This window comes from Pongo abelii, chromosome 8 (genome assembly GCF_028885655.2).
Source record: "Pongo abelii isolate AG06213 chromosome 8, NHGRI_mPonAbe1-v2.0_pri, whole genome shotgun sequence".
NCBI lineage: Eukaryota > Metazoa > Chordata > Mammalia > Primates > Hominidae > Pongo > Pongo abelii.
In genome coordinates this window covers 135700001-135710885 of record NC_071993.2, presented here as the reverse complement: position 1 = coordinate 135710885, position 10885 = coordinate 135700001, and the positions used below count along the sequence as shown (strand labels likewise).

The following is a 10885-nucleotide window of genomic DNA, read 5'->3' as shown; positions in this document are numbered from 1 at the left end:
AGAGCACACCAATTCCAATGAGCTTAAGGGACAAACATCAAAGTTCAGGGCAACTAAAGTGTCTCAAATCTGTGGGTCAGGGAATGGCATCAGATAAGAGGAAGATGTGCAAAGAGGAAGCCCCAGAATCCATGTATGGGATCCCTGTAAGTCTGTGGCTAATGGCTTGGCTGTGTATTTGCAAGATGAGACTACATGAGGCCTATAGGTAGCAAACAAAATAGGATTAATGTAGTGCAGAGACATTGAGGTCAAGCAATGATGGTGGAACACCTGTCCTAGAACACTGAAGTTTTTGCCTTGCCATAGTGGAGAGATCTGAGGAAAATATCTTTAACACTCTGGGCATACAACTGAGACACCACAGAGGCCACACCTTATGAATAAAGACTTCATCTCAGAGTAAGAGTTATTCTAGATCATCCTAACCAAGTATAGAGCCAAACTCAGGTATTACCTGCAGGGAGACAGTGTTACGATATTGAATTCTAACAGGCTAGACTGGCTTGGGAAGTACCTTAAGCTTTCCACAGTTCTGTACAAAAAAAGCATAAAATCAAGCACAAGTCAACATGATCACAAAATAATTGCACTGCCCACTAGAACAAGAGTCAATTATCTTCAGATACATATAACAGAATCTTGAGTTGCTACAACAGATTATTTACAAGGTCCAGTGTTCAATCAAAAATTAGTAAATGTATGAAGAAACAGCAAAATTTAAGTCCAGGCAATAGAAACTAAATTTCAGATGGTCTAGATTTTTATTTTAGGAAACAAAGTCCTTAAGGAAGCAAGCATAAATATGTTCAAAGAATCAATGTTTAAAATGGTCAAATAATTTTAAAAAATGGTCTTCATAAATGAACAGATAAAAAATATAAGCAGATCAATGGAAACTATAAAATAGAATCAAATAGAAATTCTAGATCTGAAAAGTAAATAAATGAAATTGAAAATTCATAGGCCAGGACTCACAGCAGATTGGAGATAGCACAGAAAAGAGTCAGGGGATATAGAGTTACATCACTAGAAATTGACCAATCTGAAGAATGCAAAAGGAGAGCATATCAGAGAAAACTAAACAGGTCCTTGGAAATCTGTGGCACGATATCAGATGATTGGAATCCAAGAAAGACAAAAGAGTAAACTTGAGGCAGAAAAATTATATAAACAACTAATATCTGGAAATGTCAGAAACTTGATGAAAAAAACATTGATTTACATATCTAAATAGTTCAAAGAACCTCAAGTAGTATAAATAGGGAGATAACTATACCACAACAAATTACAGTCATAATACTGAAAACTAAAGACAAAGAAAAAAGATCAAAAGTAACTAGAGGTTAAAAGAAAAAGATTCCATACAGAAGAATAAGAATAAGATATATCACTGGTTTCTCATAAGAAATAATGGAGGCCAAAAGACAATGGGATAAGATAAAGTACTGAGAGGAAAACACTATGAACCTTTGTCTACATCTTTTGAAAATATCTTTTAAAAATGAAAATAAAGTTGTTTTCAGACAACGAAAGCTGAGAAAAGTCATTACCAGTAATCTCTCCTACAGGATATCCTTTATAAAGGCCAAAAGAAACCAGATGGAAACTTGGATCTACAGGAAGGAAGCAAGAGAAGCAAAAGTGGCAAATAGGTAGGTTAATGTTTTCACATTATGCTTTTTTGAATATTGTAATTTACTTAAAAGCATTTATAGCCAAAATAAAATTGTAAGATGGGGTTTATAATGTATGTATAAGTAAAAGATATGATAGAAATTTTACAAAGTAAGGTAGTAGAATAGAATTATACTACTGTGTGGCTATTACATTTTTAAACTTAAGTACAAGAGTAAAGTGGGAAGTGTCAAGAGTTTAATGGAAAGAAAGAAGTGTAAAGAAAAATGTAAAACATTAGACATTAAGGGTAAAATGTGATGGAATAATGTACAATACATAGGCTCTAAATAGACCCTGAAAATTAAGCATGTGTATTGTTAGCAAAAATAAAAAATAATCAAAGAAGTATAGCTAAGGCAATAAAGAAAATAAAATAGAATAAAAATAGTTGATTAACACAAAAGAAGGCAGAAAGGAGCAGGAGAACAAAAAAATACATAAAATAAAGCAAGATGGTTGACTTAAACCCAACCATATTAGTAATCATAATAAAACTAAATGAGCTAAATACTCTTAATTAAAAGGCAGAGATTGTCCATCTGACTGGATGAAAAAGAATGACCCAATTATATAGTCTTTAGAGGAGATCTATTAGGTTGGTGCAAAAGAAACTGCAGTTTTTGCATTGTTGAAAGTCGCCATTTGATATTGGAATACATTCTTAAATAAACACAGTCACGTGATACATCATTTCCATGCACATTTCTCACTTTATGTTTTGCTAATGACTTATTACTTGCTGATTAATTTACATTTGTTTTAGACTATGGAAGTGATGTTAGATAAAAAGCAAATTTGAGCAATTTTCTTATTCCAGTTCAAAATGGGTCGTAAAGTAGCAGAGATAACTCACAACATCAACAATGCATTTGGCCCAGCAACTGCTAATGAAGGTACAGTGCACTGGTGGTTCAAGAAGTTTTGCTAAGGCGACAAGAGCCTTGAAAATGAGAAGCATAATGGCCAGCCATCAGAAGTTGACAACAACCAACTGAGAGCAACCATTGAAGCTAATCCTCTTACAACTACATGAGAAGTTGCCCAAGAACTCAACACCAACCATTCTTTGGTCATTTGGCATTTAAAGCAAATTGGAAAGGTAAAAAAGCTCCATAAGTGGGTGCCTCATGAGCTGAGTGAAAATTTTTAAAAAATCGTTTTGAAGTGTTGTCTTTTCTTATTCTACACATAACAACGAACAATTTCTCAGTTGATTTGTGACATGCAATGAAAAGTGGATTTTATACAATGACCAGTGATGACCAGCTCAGTTGTTGGACCAAGAAGAAGCTCAAAAGTACTTCTCAAAGCCAAACTTGCACCGAAAAGGTCATGATCACTCTTTGGTGGTCTGCTGCCTGTCTGATCCACTACAGCTTTCTGAATCCCAGTGAAACCACTACACCTGAGAAGTATGCTCAGCAAATTGATGAGATGCATCAAAAACTGCAATGCCTGCAGCCAGCATTAGTTAACATAAACGGCCCAATTCTTCTCCACGACAACACACGACTGCACATCATGCAACCAACACTTCAAAAGTTGAACAAATTGGGCTACAGAGTATTGCGTCCTCCTCCGTATTCACCTGCCCTCTCGCCAACCGACTACCACTTCTTCAAGCATCTCAGCAACTTTTTGGAGGGAAAAATGCTTCCACAACCAGCAGCAGGCAGAAAATGCTTTCCAAGAGTTCGTCAAATTCCAGAGCATGGATTTGTATGCTACAGGAATAAACAAACTTATTTCTCATTGGCAAAAACTTGTTGATTGTAACGGTTTCTATTTTGATTAATAAAGATGTGTTTCAGCTTAGTTATAATGATTTAAAACTCATGGTCTGAAATCGCAATTACTTTTGCACCAACCATTTATATTTTCAATATGAAGATATGGTCATATAAAGAAAGGAAAGAGGTATTCTATGTTAAAAGTAAGCATAAGGCAGCTGGTGTGACTGTGTTAAAATCAAAGTATATTTCGAGGCAAAGAATACCACAAGGAATAAAGAAGGACACTACATGATGAAAAAAATGCCCCATTCTTTATCTGGAAGACACAAAAATTCCAAATAGGTTACACCTAATGACAAACTATCAAAATTCATTAGTAAAACTGACAGAACTGAAAGGAAAAACAGGCAAATGCCACTCACAGCCAGAGATTATATGTTACTATATCTCTATTATTCAAAGAAAATGAAGCACTAAAGACATAAATTATCTTTAACCACTTTTTATTTTTAAGGGGTCATCTTACTTATTTTCTCAAATACCAACTTCTAGTTCATTTTGCTGGAGTACTTTTTCAAGAAATGTCTTCAGATGGGACTATGGAATTAGGATGAAGGGGAGCTTGATTCATGGACTCAGTCAGCAAATTATTTCATAATATTCATGTCTGGGCACATAAGATACTAATTCATATCATCACATCACTTGAAGGAGCTGTTGTTTCAGCAGGTTGATGAAATTAAAATCTAAATTTGCTCATTAACAACGTTGTTTTTGATGTGTAATTTTTCTCTAAGCCTTGATTGTTTTCATCTGGAAGTATCTGAAAAGAGTCAGGTGACACATTTAAGTGGTGAAGGCAGTACTCTGAATTATTTCCCATAAGATAATGACTGATCATTTCTTGAAGTAGCTTAAATAGTAACCTTTCTCAAGTATTTGCTCCTCCCACAATCAAAACCCAGCAGTTGAGATCTTCTGTAAGGTTCTATTCTCTGAAATGTGAATGGTCATATATATTAAAATATGGTCTCTCACTTTCCAAATTCACATTTAATTCCTTACCTTCCAGTGTTTCCTAGATTGTTTTAACTGATGAACTGGTCTCTAGAATGTGGGCAACTTTATTTATTACTATATCCTGTGCAATGAAAGAGTCAACACAGGTGACCCAAACATTTTCATCTGCATAGCTTCAGCCATCTCTAAATCTTTCAGCACAACATACTGTTTCAACAGTGGAAATCACAGAGATCATTCTTTTCCCCCTCACCAAAGTCTTCGTATTTTATGGTGGCTTTTATATGACCTTTACATCTATTTTTTAATTCTCTTCAAACTTCCTGGGATGTATTTGTAGATAGAACGATATAAAGAACTCTAAAAATGATTCTTCAACTTTCTTCCATCAACATTGAAACACTTCTTGGTTAGTTTATGTTATTTTATGGTATCAATTTTATCATACTTTGTCATAAAATCCCCTTGGTTGTCTGCATTTAAAGACGCAAAACAAATATAATAGAGGCTGACTTCCTAAGGAACTTAAAAGACAAAACAATATTTGAATCACGCTATGAAGAGACACATAGAGAAAGGCGCTGACTAAATTCACTCTTGGCTGAAAATTTCTAAGCATTATATTAATGACCTTGAAGATTGTCCAGCAGAAATATCTTGTGGGTATGAATTTCTTCAAAGGTTGAAATATAGGTTAGAACTCTCCGGAGGCTCCTGTGATATCAAATAAAAAGCTTAATCAATTTGTAAAAGCAAAAAGGTGGACATGCTTTAGAGCACCAGAAATTGATACTCTGAAATCTACAATTATTAGAACTGAAAGTAACTAACTTGTAGTCTGATAAGATTTCTTTCTACTAGTATCTCTCTTGCTTGAGCAGACATGAAAGCAAAAACAAATTTCAGTGGATTTGAAATCAACCAGACTTTGTAAATGTGTCAGAATTTGCATCTTATAAAGATGCCATCTTATCTCACCAAAGGTTAAGTCCTTTATCCTGATGAACACATTGACACAGAGATTCTTTCCTTCATCACCCACCATTAACCCTCTCAATGTGACCTTAAAGCTTAAACCTAAGCAGGGGTTAGCCGGTGTTGGGTCCACATCCTGGCAGCCTGTCAACCTAAGGCCAGGCAACAGGTAAATGTCCACGCATCTGTCTGTATAAAATATAAGTACATCAGAACAGATGGAATTAACTGGATATTTTCAGCCATAGAAACGAAGCTTCCCAAATTAAAGAAATACCTGCATATGTTTATATATTCCTCATTTTCACTGTAGCATAAAAGGGAATCACCAGCATACATCCGCCATGACTTCAGCCTCCTCTAGCTAACAGAGAAGTAACGAAGGCATTCACTGTATTTTTCTCCTTGGAACTCAATGACAAGGCTAATAAGAATGCAGAAAACTGTTTCTGATGAACAGGAGAGAGGAAAGCAGATCAATGGACTCCTAATGATCTTGAAAGTTTAGAAAATCACTTGAGAATTTTCTACCCTGTCTGGTGATGACAAGCTAGGCTTTGTCCCTCCCAGGTTAAGCTCCAAATTGAAATACTAGATTTGAGCTGATTTTAAATGCTTAACTGAAACATGGTGTCAGTTTGCTTCCTTTTGTCCTCTCCAAAGCATTGTGAACAAGTTCTGACTGCCCAGAGTCTTGCTGATTTATTTCTAAGTGAGTATAGCCTAGGAGACTCCAGCAGATCTCTGATGAGACAGGGATTCCAGCGGTGGGGTTTAGAGATGTGACCCATCCTCTGGAGGGGAAGTCATACTCACTACATTATCACTGTGCTCAAAAAAGTCTCCCAGTAACCCTATATGGTCAAGCCTGAGGTGCGGCAAGACCATACTTCAAGGAGACCGTCAGTCACACCCTCCTCCTACTGGAAAATGCCATGGCTGCCATGACGCCACCTGAAGTAACAGCATCCCTTTGGTATCAGCTCAAGTAAGTGGCTCAACGAGCAGGAATTAGTATGAAGTAGGACATTCCCTTTTTTTCTAATATTAGGGCATTAAAAAGTTTCAAGTCATCAACTACTAGTTGCCAAAAGGAAAACATCTAAACCCTACCTAAATATTTTGATGTCTTTACTCAGCCATTGGTATCCACTATCCTTTATACAATATACACCAATTATATCTGCTGGTTTTCATGTTTTTTAAAATTTTTAACATATTTTAAATTGTCTTAATAACTCTTATGCCCTGAGCTGGAATACCAAATGCACAGTTCGAAAAATATGAATAATCTGAGTTTGGAGAAAAATAGTTCAAATGGCTCCCTTGAATGTTGCCAATTATACAAAGAATCTAAGCAGTAATAATGAGGATAAAATTTTTATTAAATTTTTCTTGATTAACAATTTAAGAAACTAATTTCTTTTAACTTATCACCTAAGAGAGCATGTCTTAGTTTTTGGAGATTAAAGCTATATGAAATATGGAATTTAGGCCAGGCTGCAGTGGCTCACACCTGTAATCCCAGTGCTTTGGGAGGCCAAGACAGGAGGATCACTTGAGGCCAGAAGTTTGAGACCAGCCTGGGCAACACAGTGAGATTTTACCTCTACAAAAACTAAAAATACATAATTAGGCAAGTGTAGTGGCACAAGCCTGTAGTCCCAGCTACTCAGGAAGCTGAGGCAAGAGGATTGCTTGAACCTAGGAGTTCAAGGTTACAGTGAGCTATGATGGTACCACTGCACTCTAGCCTAGGCAACAGAGCAAGATCCTGTCTCTAAAAAAAAAAAGAAAACAAATATATAATATTATTTAGTCAAGACATATATGTATTACAAAGACATATATTTGTTGACTCTGTTTTGTATAATACAAAGATTCAAAGAAATGTATTATAGAAATGTGATCATATTGTTTGGATGAGGATATATTTGAAAAAAAATCAAGTGGTAAAGAATGTCGTTTTCTCCAGTGAAGCAAAGCTCCAGTTGTCTCACCCACCATCCCTCTGTGGAAGTGGAAATAGTCACTGTGTGAAGATGCTTTCATTCCTGGTGGTTTTCTGAACCATTCTTTCTTTTCAATTCAACCAGTGGCCAACTGGCCAATAGGATGCCATATTAATAGAAACTGGTGTTTTCAAGTTTTGGTTATGCATTTATGCTGTAGATTCAGAAAAAGCTGACTGGAATTTGCTTTGCTCCCTCGATACTCCGGGAAACGAGACAGGTTTTGTGTTCTGCACACGGTCCTCAAACACCGTGGTGAAGGAACTTTGTAGAATACAATAAAGATGAATTCTGGCCAGGCGTGGTGGCTCACGCCTGTAATTCCAGCACTTTGGGAGGCTGAGGTGGGCAGATCACCTGAGGTCAGGAGTTTCAGACTAGCCTGGCCAACATGACAAAACCCCGTCTCTACTACAAATACAAAAATTAGCCAGGCATGGTGGCTGGTGCCTGTAATCCCTGCTACTCAGGAGGCTGAGATGGGAGAATCACTTGAACCAGGAAGACAGAGGTTGCAGTGAGCCGAGATTGCACCATTGCACTCCAGCCTGGGCGACAAGAGTGAAAAAAAAAAATTGAACAATAAAGATGAATTCACTAGAAACATTAAAAAGACATAAAATATATAAAATAAGCTTTAATTTTTAAATTCCACAGATATAAAATTACTCAGTCAAATATGCATAAAGGTTCCAAAATGCTGCTTTTCAGCCTGCACTCGCCTTTCTGTGAAGCAGAGGCAGGCATTTTACAAGGGGCCCCCATGCCCCCGCCCCTGTTCTTGGACTCTGGTCTAGAGGGCTGTCCCCACTTCAGCCAAGGTGGCACCCTATCTTTTTTCTGTATTTCAGGACAATACAGAAGATGACCTTCATCCTGGCTTTTATTTGTAAGGCTAAAGCCATTAGGGGAATAACCAAAGTCAGGCAACCTTAGAGAGAAAGGAAGGAGGCAGTATTCTTAAGTGGATGAATAAGACAGGTCCCACCCTAAATGTCTTTTTGAGGACTGCAAAGAGGAGAACAGTGTCTGGAATATTTCACAGATGTTGGAGATAAGAGATAGCCTCTTTCATCTGCCAGAGAGCCAAAAAGCCCAGAAAGAGGCAAAGGAAAATGATGGGGGATGGGGTAGGAAGAAAGAAGTGCTCTGCATGTCAGAAAGACTCCACAAATACCCACTTACAGCCCAGGAGATGGGAAAAGCCCCAAATTCAAGAGTATGTGGGCACCCAAAAGGACAAGCAATGGTGAGGACGTAAGACTGACCGGCTGCATGGAGGCTTCCTTTGGTGGAAGTGATGACCAAAATGTGACCACGTGATCCGTCATAGTACATGGGTGAGATTTAGACAGACTTGACGATTTAGATTTAGAAAATCGTTGACGTGATAATATTTGTCCTGCAAGTTTTAGAACATTTCTTACTCACACGTTCATATTGAACCACCAGAGGGAATCCATTTCCATTTGCTATACCCGCTCCAAGAGTTTAGAGAATCCAAATGAAGATGGCTATCTACATCTCTCTTACATTCTACTGTTTAAAGAATATCTGCCCAGTGACTGAACCGATTCCATGCATTTCATGTTCAGATGTTCAAAGGAATAGAAAAATGGGAGAAAGTCTGCCCACGGTAGAAAATAGGAAGGGGTGCCATTTAAACACTACAGACTTTGATGGGGAATGTATGTGAGGTGTGGTTCAGGCACTTGGGGAGGGGGTAGAGGGTGCCACTCATCCATCCAGCCTGAGCTTCCCACTATGGTCTGGGCTAGCTCAGGGCCAGGGGCACAGGAAACTTGAGATAAAAGAGCAGTCAGGCTGCCACACAGTTCCTGGACGTGACCACAGGATGGTGCCGTCCACAGAGGCAGGATCTTGGAGGCCCTAACCCCAGTGTGGAACAGGGCCACCATGCCCCTAATCAGAGAAGCTGTGCCTGTTAACTGAGTGCATTGTCATTTTTTAACTTTAGGCTTTCCGATCAAACAAAAGGGGGTCTTTGGGAATGGCAGAGAGGAGAGGAATAATTCTGAAATGAGAGCTTTCAGTTGCTCAACGATTTGGTTCTTCAATCTGGCAAAGCTGAACCACAATAAATCAAAGAAATTCTTATTATTTATTGGAACCTAGAATATTTTCATAGGGTCCATTACTTCCAGAATAGTCCATGAAAAATACACTAACCTGAAAAATCAGAGTAAGTACTTACCTAGGAAACTCAAGGAATAGCAGAGAAGTTTAGGGAGTATGTTAGTTTTCTGTTGCTGTGTAACATTACCATGAACTCAGGAGCTTAAAACAACACACCCTTCTTAACTTACCCTTTCTGTGGGTCATGGTCTGAGCATGGCTTACCTGGGTCCTCTGCTCAGTGTCTCACAAGGCAGCAAGCAGAGCATTGTCAAGGATGTGTTTTCATCCAGAAACTCAATCGGGAGAATCCACTTCCAAGCTCACTCATGTGTGGGCAGAAATAATTTCTTTGTGGCTGAATCGAGGACTTCAGCTCCTTGTTGGCTGCTGGTCCAAGGCCGCCCACACTGCTCTAGTGTGTTGCCCTCCCATAGGATGTTCACACATAGCTGTCTGCCTCTGCAGAACCAGCAATGAGAATCTCTCTAGTGCATGCTAACAAAGCCAGGATGCACACATGCATGTGTGTGCACAAACACACACACACACGCAGGATTGGAGAAATGCCATCCCCTTACCTTTACCAAATAGTGTAACTGAATCATGGACATGACACCCCAACACCTTTGCCATACTCTATGGGATAAAAGCAAGCCATGGTTCCTGTCCTCACACAAGGGGAGGGGATTATACAGGCAGGGACAGGGGACCTCTCTAGGGTCTGTCCACCACAGAGGGTGTCTGCATTCCCCTCTCAATGCTACAAAAGACATTCATCTATGCAAAGGGAATTAAAAGGATGGCAACAGAATGTGTGTGTTGTCTTTCAATAAAGAAACTGGCAAAGAGTATATTGGAAAATCCATAGACTGGAAACAGTCTATGATTTTTTTTTCCCCAGATTTTAAAGCTAAAGAGTAAAAAGATAAATGTGATAAAAGGAAGTGAACACGTATGGAAGTAGTTTCAGGAAATTCAACATATGCACCACAGGAATCCCACAAGCACACAGAGAAAAAGCATTGGCAAAAGAAGGTTTCTAAGCTAAAGAATTTGTCTTCCCCTTAAAGATAGGTTTATATAGAGAATGAACTCCCCAGCTGCCAAATTATAATAATTATAATAATAATACATATTTCACATAGACATACTAGTGTGAAAATGTTAAATCTTCCTGTCATCTAGACTGGGAGAACAAAAGTAAATTACTTATACTACTATTGCTAATAATAGTAAATCAATTTGCCCTCAAATATACTAAATGCTGAGACATAATGGAGCATCATCTACAAAGTTTTGAGGGAAATTACATTGGCACCAAGTTAA

The 10885-nt window shown here is 38.1% G+C and overlaps 1 pseudogene; it reads left to right on the top strand.

Moving 5' to 3' along the window:
- Positions 1–2446: 2446 nt before the first annotated feature.
- Positions 2447–3475, top strand: LOC129048133 (histone-lysine N-methyltransferase SETMAR-like; annotated as a pseudogene).
- The last annotated feature ends 7410 nt before the right edge of the window (positions 3476–10885 follow it).